Source organism: Oncorhynchus masou, chromosome 6, assembly GCF_036934945.1.
Source record: "Oncorhynchus masou masou isolate Uvic2021 chromosome 6, UVic_Omas_1.1, whole genome shotgun sequence".
NCBI classification, from domain to species: Eukaryota; Metazoa; Chordata; class Actinopteri; order Salmoniformes; family Salmonidae; genus Oncorhynchus; species Oncorhynchus masou.
Window position 1 is genome coordinate 77,603,738 of NC_088217.1, and position 10,000 is coordinate 77,613,737.

At 42.6% G+C, this 10,000-nt stretch overlaps 2 non-coding genes across 2 annotated transcripts; both read right to left on the reverse strand.

Annotated features, from left to right (window-relative positions):
- Positions 1 to 6,051: 6,051 nt before the first annotated feature.
- Positions 6,052 to 6,124, reverse strand: trnar-ccu (transfer RNA arginine (anticodon CCU)). The gene has a single exon. It is a non-coding gene; the product is annotated as a tRNA-Arg (tRNA).
- A 3,030-nt stretch (positions 6,125 to 9,154) lies between these two features.
- trnar-ccu (transfer RNA arginine (anticodon CCU)) lies at positions 9,155 to 9,226 on the reverse strand. Its single transcript has one exon. It is a non-coding gene; the product is annotated as a tRNA-Arg (tRNA).
- Between the last annotated feature and the right edge of the window lie 774 nt (positions 9,227 to 10,000).

A 10,000-nucleotide genomic window follows, 5' to 3' on the forward strand; every position in this document is an offset into this window, starting at 1 on the left:
CTTAGGAGGCCAGTGTCTTAGGCCACTGGGGTACTGTGTAAACAGTATGACCTATACGAACTGTTGGAAGAGGTCAAAAAAATGTCTAATGGAACTGAGACATGCCCATGAAAAGACACATTTTTTAAATTTTTTGTTTGCACTTAAAATCTAAAAAGAATCTGTTTAGCAGAGGATGGTTTCGATCCATCGACCTCTGGGTTATGGGCCCAGCACGCTTCCGCTGCGCCACTCTGCTCTCAGCCACTTAAGAAAAGACTAGAACTCACAATCCATGGCTTAGGAGGCCAGTGTCTTAGGCCACTGGGGTACTGTGTAAACAGTATGACCTATACGAACTGTTGGAAGAGGTAAAAAAATGTATATATGGCAATGAGACATGACCTTGAAACGACACATTTTTTAAATTTTTTGTTTGCACTTAAAATCTAAAAAGAATCTGTTTAGCAGAGGATGGTTTCTATCCATCAACCTCTGGGTTATGGGCCCAGCACGCTTCCGCTGCGCCACTCTGCTCTCAGCCACTTAAGAAAAGACTAGAACTCACAATCCATGGCTTAGGAGGCCAGTGTCTTAGGCCACTGGGGTACTGTGTAAACAGTATGACCAATACGAACTGTTGGAAGAGGTCAAAAAAGTGTATAATGGAACTGAGACATGCCAATGAAATGACAAATTAAAAAAAAAATTGTTTGCACTTAAAATCTAAAAAGAATCTGTTTAGCAGAGGATGGTTTCGATCCATCGACCTCTGGGTTATGGGCCCAGCACGCTTCCGCTGCGCCACTCTGCTCTCAGCCACTTAAGAAAAGACTAGAACTCACAATCCATGGCTTAGGAGGCCAGTGTCTTAGGCCACTGGGGTACTGTGTAAACAGTATGACCAATACGAACTGTTGGAAGAGGTCAAAAAAATGTCTAATGGAACTGAGACATGCCAATGAAATGACAAATGTAAAAAAAAAATTTTGTTTGCACTTAAAATCTAAAAGAATCAGTTTAGCAGAGGATGGTTTCGATCCATCGACCTCTGGGTTATGGGCCCAGCACGCTTCCGCTGCGCCACTCTGCTCTCAGCCACTTAAGAAAAGACTAGAACTCACAATCCATGGCTTAGGAGGCCAGTGTCTTAGGCCACTGGGGTACTGTGTAAACAGTATGACCTATACGAACTGTTGGAAGAGGTCAAAAAAATGTCTAATGGAACTGAGACATGCCCATGAAAAGACACATTTTTTAAATGTTTTGTTTGCACTTAAAATCTAAAAAGAATCTGTTTAGCAGAGGATGGTTTCGATCCATCGACCTCTGGGTTATGGGCCCAGCACGCTTCCGCTGCGCCACTCTGCTCTCAGCCACTTAAGAAAAGACTAGAACTCACAATCCATGGCTTAGGAGGCCAGTGTCTTAGGCCACTGGGGTACTGTGTAAACAGTATGACCTATACGAACTGTTGGAAGAGGTAAAAAAATATATATATTGGCAATGAGACATGACCATGAAACGACACATTTTTTAATTTTTTTGTTTGCACTTTAAATCTAAAAAGAAAGTGTATAGCAGAGGATGGTTTCCATCCATCGACCTCTTTGTTATGGGCCCAGCACGCTTCCGCTGCGCCACTCTTCTCTCAGACACTTAAGAAAAGACTAGAACTCTCAATCCATGGCTTAGGAGGCCAGTGTCTTAGGCCACTGGGGTACTGTGTAAACAGTATGACCAATACGAACTGTTGGAAGAGGTCAAAAAAGTGTATAATGGAACTGAGACATGCCAATGAAATGACAAATTAAAAAAAAAAAATTGTTTGCACTTAAAATCTAAAAAGAATCTGTTTAGCAGAGGATGGTTTCGATCCATCGACCTCTGGGTTATGGGCCCAGCACGCTTCCGCTGCGCCACTCTGCTCTCAGCCACTTAAGAAAAGACTAGAACTCACAATCCATGGCTTAGGAGGCCAGTGTCTTAGGCCACTGGGGTACTGTGTAAACAGTATGACCTATACGAACTGTTGGAAGAGGTCAAAAAAATGTCTAATGGAACTGAGACATGCCCATGAAACGACACATTTTTTAAATTTTTTGTTTGCACTTAAAATCTAAAAAGAATCTGTTTAGCAGAGCAGAGGATGGTTTCTATCCATCAACCTCTGGGTTATGGGCCCAGCACGCTTCCGCTGTGCCACTCTACTCTCAGCCACTTAAGAAAAGACTAGAACTCACAATCCATGGCTTAGGAGGCCAGTGTCTTAGGCCACTGGGGTACTGTGTAAACAGTATGACCTATACGAACTGTTGGAAGAGGTAAAAAAAATATATATTGGCAATGAGACATGACCATGAAACGACACATTTTTTTTTTTTTTTTTGCACTTTAAATCTAAAAAGAAAGTGTATAGCAGAGGATGGTTTCCATCCATCGACCTCTTTGTTATGGGCCCAGCACGCTTCCGCTGCGCCACTCTTCTCTCAGACACTTAAGAAAAGACTAGAACTCTCAATCCATGGCTTAGGAGGCCAGTGTCTTAGGCCACTGGGGTACTGTGTAAACAGTATGACCAATACGAACTGTTGGAAGAGGTCAAAAAAATGTATAATGGAACTGAGACATGCCAATGAAATGAATGACATTAAAAAAAAAAAATTGTTTGCACTTAAAATCTAAAAAGAATCTGTTTAGCAGAGGATGGTTTCGATCCATCGACCTCTGGGTTATGGGCCCAGCACGCTTCCGCTGCGCCACTCTGCTCTCAGCCACTTAAGAAAAGACTAGAACTCACAATCCATGGCTTAGGAGGCCAGTGTCTTAGGCCACTGGGGTACTGTGTAAACAGTATGACCTATACGAACTGTTGGAAGAGGTCAAAAAAAATGTCTAATGGAACTGAGACATGCCCATGAAACGACACATTTTTTAAATTTTTTGTTTGCACTTAAAATCTAAAAAGAATCTGTTTAGCAGAGGATGGTTTCGATCCATCGACCTCTGGGTTATGGGCCCAGCACGCTTCCGCTGTGCCACTCTGCTCTCAGCCACTTAAGAAAAGACTAGAACTCACAATCCATGGCTTAGGAGGCCAGTGTCTTAGGCCACTGGGGTACTGTGTAAACAGTATGACCAATACGATGGAAGAGGTCAAAAAAATGTGTATAATGGAACTGAGACATGCCAATGAAATGACAAATTTTTTTTTAAAATTTTGTTTGCACTTAAAATCTAAAAAGAATCTGTTTAGCAGAGGATGGTTTCGATCCATCGACCTCTGGGTTATGGGCCCAGCACGCTTCCGCTGCGCCACTCTGCTCTCAGCCACTTAAGAAAAGACTAGAACTCACAATCCATGGCTTAGGAGGCCAGTGTCTTAGGCCACTGGGGTACTGTGTAAACAGTATGACCAATACGAACTGTTGGAAGAGGTCAAAAAAATGTCTAATGGAACTGAGACATGCCCATGAAATGACACATTTTTTAAATTTTTTGTTTGCACTTAAAATCTAAAAAGAATCTGTTTAGCAGAGGATGGTTTCGATCCATCGACCTCTGGGTTATGGGCCCAGCACGCTTCCGCTGTGCCACTCTGCTCTCAGCCACTTAAGAAAAGACTAGAACTCACAATCCATGGCTTAGGAGGCCAGTGTCTTAGGCCACTGGGGTACTGTGTAAACAGCATGACCTATACGAACTGTTGGAAGAGGTTAAAAAAAATGTATATTGGCAATGAGACATGACCATGAAACGACACATTTTTTATTTTTTTTGTTTGCACTTTAAATCTAAAAAGAAAGTGTATAGCAGAGGATGGTTTCCATCCATCGACCTCTTTGTTATGGGCCCAGCACGCTTCCGCTGCGCCACTCTTCTCTCAGACACTTAAGAAAAGACTAGAACTCTCAATCCATGGCTTAGGAGGCCAGTGTCTTAGGCCACTGGGGTACTGTGTAAACAGTATAACCAATACGAACTGTTGGAAGAGGTCAAAAAAATGTCTAATGGAACTGAGACATGCCCATGAAAAGACAAATTTTTTAAAAAAAAAATTGTTTGCACTTAAAATCTAAAAAGAATCTGTTTAGCAGAGGATGGTTTCGATCGATCGACCTCTGGGTTATGGAGAAGACTTGAACTCACAATCCATGGCTTAGGAGGCCAGTGTCTTAGGCCACTGGGGTACTGTGTAAACAGTATGACCTATACGAACTGTTGGAAGAGGTCAAAAAAATGTCTAATGGAACTGAGACATGCCCATGAAACGACACATTTTTTAAATTTTTTGTTTGCACTTAAAATCTAAAAAGAATCTGTTTAGCAGAGGATGGTTTCGATCCATCGACCTCTGGGTTATGGGCCCAGCACGCTTCCGCTGCGCCACTCTGCTCTCAGCCACTTAAGAAAAGACTAGAACTCACAATCCATGGCTTAGGAGGCCAGTGTCTTAGGCCACTGGGGTACTGTGTAAACAGCATGACCTATACGAACTGTTGGAAGAGGTAAAAAAATATATATATTGGCAATGAGACATGACCATGAAACGACACATTTTTTAAATTTTTTGTTTGCACTTAAAATCTAAAAGAAACTGTTTAGCAGAGGATGGTTTCTATCCATCAACCTCTGGGTTATGGGCCCAGCACGCTTCCGCTGCGCCACTCTGCTCTCAGCCACTTAAGAAAAGACTAGAACTCACAATCCATGGCTTAGGAGGCCAGTGTCTTAGGCCACTGGGGTACTGTGTAAACAGTATGACCTATACGAACTGTTGGAAGAGGTTAAAAAAAATGTATATTGGCAATGAGACATGACCATGAAACGACACATTTTTTATTTTTTTTTGTTTGCACTTTAAATCTAAAAAGAAAGTGTATAGCAGAGGATGGTTTTCATCCATCGACCTCTTTGTTATGGGCCCAGCACGCTTCCGCTGCGCCACTCTTCTCTCAGACACTTAAGAAAAGACTAGAACTCTCAATCCATGGCTTAGGAGGCCAGTGTCTTAGGCCACTGGGGTACTGTGTAAACAGTATGACCAATACGAACTGTTGGAAGAGGTCAAAAAAATGTCTAATGGAACTGAGACATGCCAATGAAATGACAAATTTAAAAAAATATTGTTTGCACTTAAAATCTAAAAAGAACCTGTTTAGCAGAGGATGGTTTCGATCCATCGACCTCTGGGTTATGGGCCCAGCACGCTTCCGCTGCGCCACTCTGCTCTCAGCCACTTAAGAAAAGACTAGAACTCACAATCCATGGCTTAGGAGGCCAGTGTCTTAGGCCACTGGGGTACTGTGTAAACAGTATGACCTATACGAACTGTTGGAAGAGGTTAAAAAATGTGTATATTGGCAATGAGACATGACCATGAAACGACACATTTTTTAAATTTTTTGTTTGCACTTTAAATCTAAAAAGAAAGTGTATAGCAGAGGATGGTTTCCATCCATCGACCTCTTTGTTATGGGCCCAGCACGCTTCCGCTGCGCCACTCTTCTCTCAGACACTTAAGAAAAGACTAGAACTCTCAATCCATGGCTTAGGAGGCCAGTGTCTTAGGCCACTGGGGTACTGTGTAAACAGTATGACCAATACGAACTGTTGGAAGAGGTCAAAAAAATGTATAATGGAACTGAGACATGCCAATGAAATGACAAATTAAAAAAAAAAATTGTTTGCACTTAAAATCTAAAAAGAATATATTTAGCAGAGGATGGTGTCGATCCATCGACCTCTGGGTTATGGGCCCAGCACGCTTCCGCTGCGCCACTCTGCTCTCAGCCACTTAAGAAAAGACTAGAACTCACAATCCATGGCTTAGGAGGCCAGTGTCTTAGGCCACTGGGGTACTGTGTAAACAGTATGACCTATACGAACTGTTGGAAGAGGTCAAAAAAATGTCTAATGGAACTGAGACATGCCCATGAAAAGACACATTTTTCAAATGTTTTGTTTGCACTTAAAATCTAAAAAGAATCTGTTTAGCAGAGTATGGTCTCGATCCATCAACCTCTGGGTTATGGGCCCAGCACGCTTCCGCTGTGCCACTCCACTTCCATCCACCCCAGATGGGACTTGAACCCACAATCCCTGGCTTAGGAGGCCAGTGCCTTATCCATTAGGCCACTGGGGCACTGTTTACCTACTGCAAACAGTATGAACTGATAGAAGCAGTAAAAACAATGTGTACTGGATAGCACTGAGAGACGCAAATGAAATTTAGCTTTCTCATTTCTGTTTGCTTTTCATTTTTAAAAAGAAGATGTTTAGCAGCGGATGGTTCCGATCCATCGACCTCTGGGTTATGGGCCCAGCACGCTTCCGCTGCGCCACTGTGCTCTCAGCCCCTTAAGAAAAGACTAGAACTCACAATCCATGGCTTAGGAGGCCAGTGTCTTAGGCCACTGGGGTACTGTGTAAACAGTATGACCTATACGAACTGTTGGAAGAGGTCAAAAAAATGTCTAATGGAACTGAGACATGACCATGAAAAGCCAAATTTTTTAAATGTTTTGTTTGCACTTAAAATCTAAAAAGAATCTGTTTAGCAGAGGATGGTTTCGATCCATCGACTCTGGGTTATGGAGCCACTGCGCTGAGCCACTTTTTTAAATTTTTTGTTTGCTTAAAATCTCTCAGAGGATGGTTTCGACTTAAGAAAGACTTAAGACTAGAACTCACAATCCATGGCTTAGGAGGCCAGTGTCTTAGGCCACTGGGGTACTGTGTAAACAGTATGACCTATACGAACTGTTGGAAGAGGTTAAAAAAATGTATATTGGCAATGAGACATGACCATGAAACGACACATTTTTTAAATTTTTTGTTTGCACTTTAAATCTAAAAAGAAAGTGTATAGCAGAGGATGGTTTCCATCCATCGACCTCTTTGTTATGGGCCCAGCACGCTTCCGCTGTGCCACTCTTCTCTCAGACACTTAAGAAAAGACTAGAACTCTCAATCCATGGCTTAGGAGGCCAGTGTCTTAGGCAACTGGGGTACTGTGTAAACAGTATAACCAATACGAACTGTTGGAAGAGGTCAAAAAAATGTCTAATGGAACTGAGACATGCCAATGAAATGACAAATAAAATAAAAAAAATTGTTTGCACTTAAAATCTAAAAAGAATCTGTTTAGCAGAGGATGGTTTCGATCCATCGACCTCTGGGTTATGGGCCCAGCACGCTTCCGCTGCGCCACTCTGCTCTCAGCCACTTAAGAAAAGACTAGAACTCACAATCCATGGCTTAGGAGGCCAGTGTCTTAGGCCACTGGGGTACTGTGTAAACAGTATGACCAATACGAACTGTTGGAAGAGGTCAAAAAAATGTCTAATGGAACTGAGACATGCCCATGAAAAGACACATTTTTTAAATGTTTTGCTTGCACTTAAAATCTAAAAAGAATCTGTTTAGCAGAGGATGGTTTCGATCCATCGAACTCTGGGTTGTGGGCCCAGCACGCTTCCGCTGCGCCACTCTGCTCTCAGCCACTTAAGAAAAGACTAGAACTCACAATCCTTGGCTTAGGAGGCCAGTGTCTTAGGCCACTGGGTTACTGTGTAAACAGTATGACCAATACGAACTGTTGGAAGAGGTCAAAAAAGTGTATAATGGAACTGAGACATGCCAATGAAATGACAAATTTTTTAAAAAAATTGTTTGCACTTAAAATCTAAAAAGAATCTGTTTAGCAGAGGATGGTTTCGATCCATCGACCTCTGGGTTATGGGCCCAGCACGCTTCCGCTGCGCCACTCTGCTCTCAGCCACTTAAGAAAAGACTAGAACTCACAATCCATGGCTTAGGAGGCCAGTGTCTTAGGCCACTGGGGTACTGTGTAAACAGTATGACCTATACGAACTGTTGGAAGAGGTCAAAAAAATGTCTAATGGAACTGAGACATGCCCATGAAAAGACACATTTTTTAAATTTTTGTTTGCACTTAAAATCTAAAAAGAATCTGTTTAGCAGAGGATGGTTTCGATCCATCGACCTCTGGGTTATGGGCCCAGCACGCTTCCGCTGCGCCACTCTGCTCTCAGCCACTTAAGAAAAGACTAGAACTCACAATCCATGGCTTAGGAGGCCTGTGTCTTAGGCCCCTGGGGTACTGTGTAAACAGTATGACCTATACGAACTGTTGGAAGAGGTAAAAAAATATATATATGGCAATGAGACATGACCATGAAACGACACATTTTTTAAATTTTTTGTTTGCACTTGAAATCTAAAAAGAATCTGTTTAGCAGAGGATGGTTTCTATCCATCGACCTCTGGGTTATGGGCCCAGCACGCTTCCGCTGCGCCACTCTGCTCTCAGCCACTTAAGAAAAGACTAGAACTCACAATCCATGGCTTAGGAGGCCAGTGTCTTAGGCCACTGGGGTACTGTGTAAACAGTATGACCTATACGAACTGTTGGAAGAGGTCAAAAAAATGTATATTGGAATGAGACATGACCATGAAACGACACATTTTTTAAATTTTTTTGTTTGCACTTTAAAATCTAAAAAGAAACTGTATAGCAGAGGATGGTTTCGATCCATCGACCTCTTTGTCATGGGCCCAGCACGCTTCCGCTGCGCCACTCTTCTCTCAGACACTTAAGAAAAGACTAGAACTCTCAATCCATGGCTTAGGAGGCCAGTGTCTTAGGCCACTGGGGTACTGTGTAAACAGTATGACCAATACGAACTGTTGGAAGAGGTCAAAAAAATGTCTAATGGAACTGAGACATGCCAATGAAATGACAAATTAAAAAAAATTTTTTAATTGTTTGCACTTAAAATCTAAAAAGAATCTGTTTAGCAGAGGATGGTTTCGATCCATCGACCTCTGGGTTATGGGCCCAGCACGCTTCCGCTGCGCCACTCTGCTCTCAGCCACTTAAGAAAAGACTAGAACTCACAATCCATGGCTTAGGAGGCCAGTGTCTTAGGCCACTGGGGTACTGTGTAAACAGTATGACCTATACGAACTGTTGGAAGAGGTCAAAAAAATGTATAATGGAACTGAGACATGCCATGAAATGACACATTTTTTAAATTTTTTGTTTGCACTTAAAATCTAAAAAGAATCTGTTTAGCAGAGGATGGTCTCGATCCATCAACCTCTGGGTTATGGGCCCAGCACGCTTCCGCTGTGCCACTCCACTTCCGTCCACCCCAGATGGGACTTGAACCCACAATCCCTGGCTTAGGAGGCCAGTGCTTATCCATTAGGCCACTGGGGCACTGTTTACCTACTGCAAACAGTACGAACTGATAGAAGCAGTAAAAACAATGTGTACTGGATAGCACTGAGAGACGCAAATGAAATTTAGCTTTCTCATTTCTGTTTGCTTTTCATTTTTAAAAAGAAGATGTTTAGCAGCGGATGGTTTTTATCCATCGACCTCTGGGTTATGGGCCCAGCACGCTTCCGCTTCGCCACTCTGCTCTCAGCCACTTAAGAAAAGACTAGAACTCACAATCCATGGCTTAGGAGGCCAGTGTCTTAGGCCACTGGGGTACTGTGTAAACAGTATGACCTATACGAACTGTTGGAAGAGGTAAAAAAAATGTCTAATGGAACTGGGACATGCCAATGAAATGACAAATTAAAAAAAAAATTGTTTGCACTTAAAATCTAAAAAGAATCTGTTTAGCAGAGGATGGTTTCGATCCATCGACCTCTGGGTTATGGGCCCAGCACGCTTCCGCTGCGCCACTCTGCTCTCAGCCACTTAAGAAAAGACTAGAACTCACAATCCATGGCTTAGGAGGCCAGTGTCTTAGGCCACTGGGGTACTGTGTAAACAGTATGACCTATACGAACTGTTGGAAGAGGTCAAAAAAATGTCTAATGGAACTGAGACATGCCCATGAAAAGACACATTTTTTAAATGTTTTGTTTGCACTTAAAATCTAAAAAGAATCTGTTTAGCAGAGGATGGTTTCGATCCATCGACCTCTGGGTTATGGGCCCAGCACGCTTCCGCTGCGCCACTCTGCTCTCAGCCACTTAA